The following is an 11171-nucleotide window of genomic DNA, read 5'->3' on the forward strand; positions in this document are numbered from 1 at the left end:
TTAAAGCTAAGAATAGAACTCTGTCTTAGTTTTCCAAGTCTGTAATAGTTCTTCAAAGTAAGCAAAAGATCCAATGGTAACTGTGACCCATTTACGTAAAATACAAAAAAAGGGGAACTATCGCCTTCAGTCAGGTTTTTATAAAATATCCAGGACAGAATCCTTTTACTCTGAGGGTCTCTCTGATACATGATGGCACGGGCTAGGACTCCATCAGATCAACCTGAATCTCTAGGACCCCTGTAGTGTGCAACTGCTATCGATTGCCAAAATTAGTACTGGAATGATTTCTAAGTGGAGAAAACGTCAAAACTTTCTATTTCTTCCTGGGTCCTACTTGATGAATACTAACAAAAATTAATCTAAGAGTAAATTAGAAGAGCATACCTCTCAGGAAAAATATGAACAGCTCTTTGCTGTTCGGAATGTCAGTTCTATTAGGATTATGAAGAAAAATGCAAGCATTTGGGGCTGCACAACGGCGCTGTTCACTTCCTTGTTTATCCCTTTGTAGCAATATCAGACTCTGCTCAAAGGAGGCGAGCAAAACAGCATTTTAGAGTTTATGAGGAAAATTGTTCTTTAATTTACTCAGAATTCAAATGAAAGCCGTGGTTTGAAGCCACTGAAACAGAATTACATGTGAAGTTTAGAAGGGATTAATTTCATAAATTTCTTGAGTTGTTTAAGGAACCATCTGGCAGTTTGAGAGATAACCATTAAAGTCTATACAAGAAAATGTGTTTCTCTAAGAATATAATGACTGGATATTATAGCTGCAGGAGAATAAAAACTAATGCATAATTTATCATTGAAAACAAAATGCTTGGACCTTAAGTCAGGTGGGGTTTCTACTTTCCAGAAAAAAAAAAAAACCTCATGTGTGCAGAGACTCCTGACTGCAGCTTCATTTGATCCTTCTAGAAAGTGTCTAAAGAATTGCTACCTGACACTGGGGGAGGAACCTGACACCCAGGGAAGCTAGATGAGGTGACATGTACCACAGAGTATAGCCATCTTCATGAAATTTAAGCTCAGAGGTCCTTTGCTCACTCTGTGTCAGCACATCCCACGACCTTCTGCAATCATTGGTACTAAATAGCAGGCAGGCTGAGGATCACAGCAATTAGTCACCCAGATGTTTCCGGCCAAGTGAGAACCAGTGCTTTGCCGAGCGTTTTTACAACACTTCTGTTAGATACATGGTACCTCCCAATGAAGCTTAATTATCTTTCCTGGTTTATGGAATAGAAGAAGGCTTTGCACTTCAGAGTCTTTTGATTTGCAGACAATAGTAAGCATTTGAAAGTGTACCTCGAACCTCTGAGGTACAAGAAGAAAGAGAGAAGAAAATAAACCACATATGTTAAATATTCAAATGGACTCCAGCCTTCTGGGTTGCAGCTCATTAATTTAGATATGAACTGCTACAAATATATAAAGCCTTTTCTTCCCTCTTAACAACAGTGGTCTACTAACATGAGATGTGTTAATATAGAACATTAGTCAAGCAGTCTTCTCAGGCCAAATGCCCCATATTGATTTCTTGCTCGAGCATATTTAGAAGGAACTGAAAGACTAACAGACTAGTAGAACTTCTGCAAGTTATTCTTTTTATAAATAATTTTTCTCACCTGAAAACTTGGATAATTAATACCTGCTATAAATTGTTTGTAGCACAAATAGATTATCAGACGAATATTAGGGATGTCCTAAGTTTTCTAAACATGATAATGATTTTTTAATCCCATACTTTATTTAAAAGGCACAGCTGGAAAGCTACGTAATGCCTTTGGTGAGCTGGGTAGTCATAATGGGTTCTCTGATCCTCTTTCAAAGCAATGCTACCTTTCCCACAAGATATCAGCCATGGCACAGCACATATATGAATTTCCAGACAAGAATAGTGGGGGATTGATTACCTTAGTATGATACGACAGGATACATTTGTACCCACCTTTATTACTCAGCTCTCTTTTCTTACACGTCCTCCTTAATCTTCTCATTTCAGCATTTCTAACACCTATTCGCCTATTCTAACATCTCAGTCAACTTCTTCTACAACTCATTCGCAACAGGGCTCTAGAAAACAATGTCCGATTCTTCTTTCATTCTCTGGTGAGTGACTCAAAATGGTGGTGCCACATGCTGCATGATAATATGGAACTAAACGTAGGGAATTGTGCTGGTATTGTCTTCTATTGCTTTAGTAAAACACTGATCAAAAGCAACTTGAGAGAAGAAAGTGTTTGTCTCATAAATTGCACTCCATCACTGAGGGAAGCCAAGGCAAGAACTCAAGGGAAGAGTTTGAAACAGAAACCAAAGGAAGCTTGCTTTCTCTGGCTTACTCAACTTCATTTTTTCAGTATTCATTTATTTATTGTTGATTTTAAGTTAAAATAGAACCATATCACTTACTTTTTTACCTTTTTGTTCTCTAGCCCAGGATAATCTGCCCAAGGATAAGACTACCCACAGTGGACTGAACCATCCCACATCAACCAGCAGTCAAGAGAGTACCCCACAGCAATGCCCACAGGCCAGTCTGATGGCACCAATTCCTCGAGTGAGATTTGATCTTTTCAGATAGGATTAAGTTGACAAAAATTTACCATAACAGAACAAGCAATAGAGCCCTACAACTAGGTTCATACAGGCTTGACAGTTCTACATAGGTGATAAGGCCATCAAACTACAGAGACTTCTGAACATACACCATACTTTTCCTGATGCCCTCAAGTCATCCACAGAACTTCTCTTCAAGTCTGCCATGCTTCCACAAAGCTCAAAACTTCATGCCTCACCTTTAACTACACTCAACATGTCCTTGTCCTGGCTAGGACAGTTCTGTCATGATTTGTGCTACAGAATTAAATGATTGGCTTTTGAATTGTTCTAATAATCCCTCCAAATTATTTCCATGCCTTGTTTCCAAAGTCATCATCACTTCATAATCTATTCTTGTGTCACTCTCAGATTCTTTAAATCTCCAAAATGCATCTGCATATGTCTCTCCTCTTGCTGCACTGACTACATGAAGCAACTGCCCATATGAACCTTTAATCTTCAAATTTTATTCTGTGTGATATCTTTAAGAGCCTAGAGCAACAGACAGTGCATACAATATAGATGGGACCTCGGTATCACTTTTGAGGCTAAATTCTACTTGTTTTCAGTTCCTAAATTGTCAGGGTACAGTGACCCAACATAAACTACTTTTCCCTCTCTGGACCAGTGTGGAAGCACGGGAATAATTGAGACACAGTTCTGTTGTGGGAGCTGTGGGCCTCTTCCCACAGCCCGGCTCCTGGTCACCTAGCTAGCTTATACCCCAAAATAACAACACACAAATTGTATGCTTTTAAACACTGCTTGGCCCATTATATCTAGCCTCTTCTCGGCTAATTCTCGCACCTGGACTAGCCCATTTCTACTAATGTGTGTAGCACCCCAAGGTGCGCTTACCAGGAAGATTCTAGCCTACGTCCATCCTGGGGTCAGAGCTTCCTAGCATCTGCCTGGGAGAGGGAAGCATGGTGTCTGAGCTCACTTCCTCTTCCTCCCAGCATTCTGTTCTGTTTACTCCACCCACCTAAAGGCTGGCCTACCAAATGGGCCAAGGCAGTTTCTTTATTAGCCAATGACCTTTCTCCATCACAGTTCACACAGCAATATCTGAAGGGAATCTCAGGCTTCATTCAAATCCTGAAGATCCCCACATTTATTATCCAAACACCTTTTATCCCCCAAGATAAACTAAGGATCAAACTTAAGTCATCAGGAATGGTGACACACTTACCTTTGAGCCATCTCACCAGTCCCCAAATGCTGGTTTTTTTTATGTAAAGTACCATCATAAGCTAAAGAAGTGGTCCATTCACATGAGTATAATTTTCAATAGAAAAAAAACTAAAATAAACAAAGAACAAATAAATAAGCATACCGTTCATGTTATTATAAAGGTTGTACTAAAAACAGAACAATAGAAAATGAACAGTAAAGGCTAATTTAGTAAGTCTCCAGAAGGTCCTACTAAAAAAAAAAAAAGAAAAGTAATAAGCATCTAAGTTCTACATTATGAAAAACTACCAAGAAGTAAAAATGGGGTGGAATTGGAAAAGAAGAGATTATTTTAGGAAGAATAGGTCTGAGCTAGAAAAAAGATTCTATTGTTGCAGATGAAGACAGGAACACCAAGTCAGCTAGGTGAGGAAAGGGAGTGTAGAACAACATTGGTGAAGGAAGTGAAGCTAGCGGAGGAGGATCTTTCAGAATCATCTAAAGGCAACAACTTCTAATGTAGGGTAAAGATAGCCTATTTGTTCATGAAAAAAGAGTATTAGACTCATATATGTGTGGCAAATGTAAAAGACAGAGGTCAGAGTAAAATCAGAGAGACAACTGAAGTAGTTCATGAAGTAGATGAGAGCATTTACCTGACTCAAGGTACAACTTTTTTTTTAAAGCATCAACGTAAACACCTGCATTTGGTTTTGCAATAACCATACTTAGATGGTTCCCAGTAATTTTGTCCACTTCTTAAATAGAAGCATGCTCAGTGTAAGAGTTCTCAAAAGTCCTCATCCTCCACCACCAATTTTATGGATCTTTTCAAAGAGAAATAACAATTGGATTTATTTACCTAACCAACCATAGCTCATAATTGGCTGAAGTTCTCACATGGAAATGGGGCCAATCCCTGAACCTGAGATCACACTATACAATGTCATCCTATTTATTTCAGTACACCTGCTCCACTCATAAATCCAATGGATTCTTGCAGCCACATGTCCTGGATGCAAGGCACACTGAAAAACAGCATATGGAGTTTGGGAGTGATGAAGATCTACAGCCATGCTCCTTTCATAATCACTTTAATTAAGAACATTTATTAAAATTTCTTTGCGAAAATTCTCTCTCCCCTAGACAGCAACTTGTCAACATTTAAGCTAAATAGGGTTAGATATGTCTACAGGCAAAGAGTTTTCACCTAAAATAGACTTGTTGATTTATTGATATTCAGTGGTAAGTAAAAAGAATTAACAATAGCAATGATGAAAACGATTCTTTGTAAAGTTTGATGTGTTCTTTTGCCTACCTAGTACATTAGAGGGGTTAAAGAACACATAATTTTTCTCATTCAAGGAATTCTCAAAGGAGACAACATAATACAAAGAGAAGACTGAAGTAAGGGCTACATTTTAAGCTTTTAATGTAGTAACACTGATACCATAAAGAGTTGGGGTCATTTTACAAGGTTAAACCAAAATCCATAGGAACCATGTAGTTTGCTTTATTCAAATGAAAATTATTTAAGTTTGGTATAGTGGTACATGCCTTTAAACCCACGGCTTTGAGAACCTGATGCAGAAACATCTATCTTGAGGCAAGTCTGGTCTATATACTAAGAATTCAACTCAAAAACACTTGAGATCAGCCTAGTCAATGTAGTAATAAAGCATCTCAAGAACCTCAAAAGAAAAGTGAAGCAGAACATATCAGATGGGGGGGGGGGTGAAAAATAAAAGAATCCCACCCTAGCTCCAAATAGGGTATACTAAGGTTTTTCTTTATTAAAAGAGAACCCACAGATCACAACAAGGAAATAGGAACGGGGTCCAATATTCAGATGTGGTGTGTAGGAAGACAAAAAGGGGAGGGGTCCTTCAGCCAATGGCCTTTGAGAGGCTGGACCAGGTTGGGGCGTAGCTATGGATACCAAAAAGCTACTGTACCACCCAATCTCCCCTCTTCTTCTCAATATATCTAATGCCCATCCATAGACTATAATGCTGACTCTGTCCTGGATTAAGAAATCACATGTTTGAGGAGATGTTATAATCTCAACAATTTTGAATTCCAGGGCTCCACTGAACTTGGCTGGCTGTTCTTTTAAGCAAAAATAATTAAGTCAACTTTTTTGGTTTACCAGTTACAAGATAGAATAACAAATACCACCAGACAGACATTCAAGGACCCAGACTAACAACACATCACACACACACACACACACACACACACACATACACATACACACATACGCACACACATATACATATATTTTGAATAATAAATACATAGATTTTTAAATAAATGAATATGATCTCAAATACAAAATGATAAACCAATCCCTTGTTTCCATAAAATGATACAGACTATAATGTAATTATCTATAGTATCATGATATTACATTCTTTAATATTCTATTTCTAAGTATTTATTGATTTTTTATTTTATATGTATAAGTGTTTGCCTATATGTACGTATGTGCACTATACAAGTACCTGGGACCCATGAGGCCAGAAGACAGCATTGAAGCTTAGACAAATGGAGTTATACTGTATGGGTGCTGGTACTGAAACCTGGATCCTCTTTAAAAACAGCAAGTGCTCTTAATTACTGAGCCATCTCTCTAGCCCCTATGCAACACTCTTAAATATATAAATTTCTTCACGTTCTTCACAAATACAGCCTCATCATTCTTCAGTATTATTGGAAATGCTTCAGTTTTGTTTGTGACTATGGCTACCTTTCTCAACTAATGCAAAAACTGAAAGATACCCTTAAGCAAACAGTTTCTATAAGGATGACACTATTAGGATGAAGGATGTTGGAATTTCTGGCCAGCCAGCTACAACATGAAAATAAAGACAAGCATAAAACCCAAAATAGAAAGATAAGTTAACATTAGTATTACAGCTGTTGTGATGGTCTTTCTGGACACAGAGGAAACAGCAAAGAAAAAAATTGATGGGTTCAATAGGGAAGCCTGTTATAAAAAATTACACATATACTGATCTAAGGGCCCCAGGTAAGACACAGAACACCACCCACTAAACACTTCTTAAAGCCTGCCCAACTTTCCCCAACAACAGCCACCACCCCCTCCCTCCCAGGCTCCATACTCCTGCCCACAGCAACTTTACCTGAGGCCACAGCAACTTTACCTGAGGCCAGGCTTGTCTTGGTGACACCATGTAAGACACCACTCACTGCTTGCTAACACTCCTTATAGCCTGCCCAATATCTACTAATAACACTCTCTTGTCTGGCTTTCTTGGAGGCCAGGCATTATCTAGGGACCCAAAACCCCCAAAACCCCAGGAAAGACATCATACTGGACCTCAGCAGAAGACCAGAAAGGAAACAGAATCCAAAAGGGGAAAAAAACACCCATTAAACAAAGAAAAAAACATGACCTAGACCTAAAACCAACCTAAATGCAGAAGCCTAAACACTCATGGAAGAACACAATGAACAATAGAAAGGGTAATATGGCACCACCAGGACCCAGCTATCCTATGACAGCAAGACCTGGACCCTACAATAGAACTGAAGCATCTATTTAAAGGACCCTTAAAATAACTTTATGAACATGACAGAGGTCCTTAAGAGGAAGTGAAAAGATCGATTAAAGATGTTAAGGAAAAGACAAATAAAAAATTGGGGGAAATCAATAAATCCCTTAGAGAATGACAAGAAAGTGAAACAAAAAACAAACAGGTGAATGAAACAGTCCAAGATGAGAAAATGAAAATATAAGTAATAAAGAAAACATAAACTAAGGGAATTCCAGAAATGGGAAATCTGGTTAATTGAACAGGAACTACAGACCTAAGTATCATCAACAGAATACAAAAGATGAAAGAAAGAATCTCAGGTATTGAAGATATGGTATAGAAAATAAATTCATCAGTCAATAAAAATATTAAATCTAAAAAATAGAAAGTATTCAGGAAACCTGGTACACTATGAAATGACCAAACCTAGGAATAACAGGAGTAGAAGAAGGAGAAGAATTCCATCTCAAAGATACAGAAAACATATTCAACAAAATCATGAAAGAAAGTTTTCTCAGTATAAAAGAAGGACATGCCTATGAAGATACAAGAAGCTTACAGAATACCAAATAGACTGGACCAGAAAAAAAGTTCCCTCTCCTCATAATAATCAAAACACTAAATATACAGTGATGTGGGAGTGATTTCTTTCTAATCTGTTGCTTTCATTGGTTAATTAATAAAGAAACTGCCTAGGCCCATTTGATAGGCCAACCCTTAGGTGGGTTGAGTAAACAGAACAGAATGCTGGGAGAAAGAAGCTGAGTCAGGGAGTCGCCATGGTTCTCCCACTCCAGACAGATGCAGGTTAAGATCTTTCCTGGTAAGCGCACCTCGTGCTGCTACATAGATTATTAGAAATGGGTTAAGAGGCTGAAACTAATGGGCCAGGCAGTGTTTAAAAGAATACAGTTTCCATGTAATTATTTCGGGTAAAGCTAGCCGTGCAGGCAGCCGGGTGCCAGGAAAATAGCCCGCCGCTCCTAACACAACAATACAGAACAAATAAAATATAAAATCAGCAAAGGGAAAGGTCCAAGTAATATATGAAGGCAGACCTATCAGAATTATATCCTACTTCTCAATGGAGTCTCTAAAATCCAAAAGGACCTAGACAAAGGCCTTACAGACCCTAAAAGACCACAGATGCCAGCCCAGACTGATGTACTTAACAAAACTTCCAATTGCTGTAGATGAAGAAAACAAGATAGTTTATGACGAAGTCAAATTTAAAAAATATCTGTCCACAAATCCAGCCCTGCAGAAGGTACTAAAACCTCCAACCCAAGGAAGCATAGACAATAGACAATTTCACTTCAACAAAACCAAAAGAAAGAAAACACACGCACACACACACATGGACATCAGACTTTTGAGAAAGAAGCCAAAATTGTACAATGGAAAAAAGAAAGCATCTTCAACAAATGGTACTGGCATAACTGGATGTCAGCATGTAGTGGAATGCAAGTAGATCCATATCTATCACCCTGCACAAAATTCAAGTCCAAGTGGATCAAAGACCCTGACTTAAATTCAGTTGCAATTTGGAAATAGCCTTGAACGAATGGGCGCAGAAGACAACTTTATGAATAGGACACCAATATCACAGACACTAGGATAAATAATTAATAAATGGAACCTCATGAAACTAAAAAGCTTCTGTAAGGGAAAGGACACCATCAATAGGACAAAACAGCAGCCTACAGAGTGAGAAAAGACCTTTATCAACCCCACATTCAATGGAGGGCCAATATCCAAAATATATAAAGAACTCAAGAAACTAGACATTAAAAAAAAAAGTAAAGGAAAAAAAAAAACAGAACTGGGCAGATTGGTTAGACAGCTCAGTGGGTAAGAACACTTGCCTCTGAAAACCTTAGTCCCTGAGTCTGAACTCAGAGCAACCATGTTAAAAGCGATGCCTATAGCCCCAGCACTAGGGGCTAAAAACAGGTAGATTCTGTGAACTCTCTGGCAGCCTGCTTAGTCACATGGCAAGTTTCCAATTCAAGTAGAGATTCTCCCACAATGAAATAAGATAAAAACAGAACAGCTAGAGGAAAATGCTCAAAGTCCTGCTCTGGACTCTACACACATGTGTACAGGACCATGCACCTGCACACCAGGTGGATGTGCCACCTGTGTACGACACACACACACACACGCGCGCGCATGCAAAAGAAGAGGTTCTGTTGTGCTGCTGCATGATGAGTACAGGCAGCAAAAATACACCACACATTTCACAAGACTAAACGAAGGATGTCCCAAGTTTTAGCTGGGGATCTATTAGCAATTGGTGGCTCCTGAGGAAGGACAATCAGGTTTTATTCATGCAGGAGCCCCTGGGAGGCTGCTCGTGCTGCAGCCAATGGCCCTACACTCAGGTGCATATTAACAACTCTAAATGAACAGCTTAAAAAATAAAGCACATGAAGTTATCTGGGAATAGGTGAGTCACATGGGAGGAAATGGAGGGGCGGGGAAAGGATGGTGAATAGGGTGGATTTGGTCTATTACATTTTTAAATCTAAAAGTAAAATAAGTTGGAATATTTCCCTTTGTTTTGTTTTTAGAAAGGATGGAGGAGGATGCCTTGAGCAAAAGCACATTTACCTTGCTGCAAAGATTCGTGGACATTTAAACATATCCAGTGACTGTGCCTTACTATCAACGTTTAAAATGGGTTACTCTTGGTTTTTGTTTCTCTAGTTTGCAAAGCTAGTATTAAGTAGTCTATGTACATTTTTGTTTTAGAATTATATCACTTTTCCTCCTCTTCAATCCCTCCTTCCTTGAGTCCCTCCCATTTCCCCCCTCACTCGCTTTTAGCTTCTTTTTTGAGTTTTTATTGTTGCACACGCACAGCAGGTATATGGGCATGTGCATCCACAAATACACACAAATAAACCTGCCGAGTCTGTTTTCCTTTATGTGTGTATTCAGTACTGGCCACTCATTTGACAACCAACAAGGAGGCTCTTCCCTGGGAACAGTCAATTCTCCCCCCACCAGGCATTAGTTGCCTGTAGTTTTCTGTCTGGGGGAGAGAGCCCTTTGAGATTTCCCCACTTCAATGTTAACATGTTTATTGATATTGCCATTATTCCATTATGCAGATATTTCTAGGGGAAATGGGTTAACAACAGACTCCCTGGTGTTCTCACACTTAAGATCTTTCTGCACTACTTCTGCTGTGTTCGCTGAGCCATATTTGTAGAAGATGTGATATAGATGGATCCCACAGGCCTGGGCTCCCTGTCATCTGTGGATCCCTGCACTGTATCCAGTTGTGATTTTCTGGGATGGTCAATATTTGCTGTAAAGAGAGGCATCCTTCATGAAGGATGATAGCTACACTTACCTTTGGGTACAAGGAAAGATTTAAAATTTAGTAAAGAGTAGTGCTGACAGAGCAAAATTGCAGCAATAGATTATTTTCTAAGGACATGACCTCACTAGCTCAGGAAGCTGCTGTGGTTTCCAGTACTAGGAATGACATTCCTCCTGTTGCATGGACCTTAGTCCTATTAGGCAGCTGCTGGTCATGAGTGCCACTTAGTGCACCTTTGTGCATGTCCTGTCATGCTGGTCATTGTCAAAGTTCAGAGTTACTGCCACTGGATAGGGCTGTTTATTTCTCTCCTTTGGCAACTGGCAGAATAGTTTCTGGAATCATGGAAGCTAGGCTTTAGGAAAGAGAACTTCAGGTCAGATTCAGCTTGAATCTGACACGTCCTGGATGTACAGTGTCTTCAACAAGAGGGCTAATTCCCAACTGGTAAGAGGCAACCAAGGGCTACACTGATAAACTATACTCTTTGGGGAGTG

The sequence above is a fragment of the Microtus ochrogaster genome, chromosome 18 (assembly GCF_000317375.1).
Source record: "Microtus ochrogaster isolate Prairie Vole_2 chromosome 18, MicOch1.0, whole genome shotgun sequence".
In the NCBI taxonomy this organism is placed as follows: Eukaryota; Metazoa; Chordata; class Mammalia; order Rodentia; family Cricetidae; genus Microtus; species Microtus ochrogaster.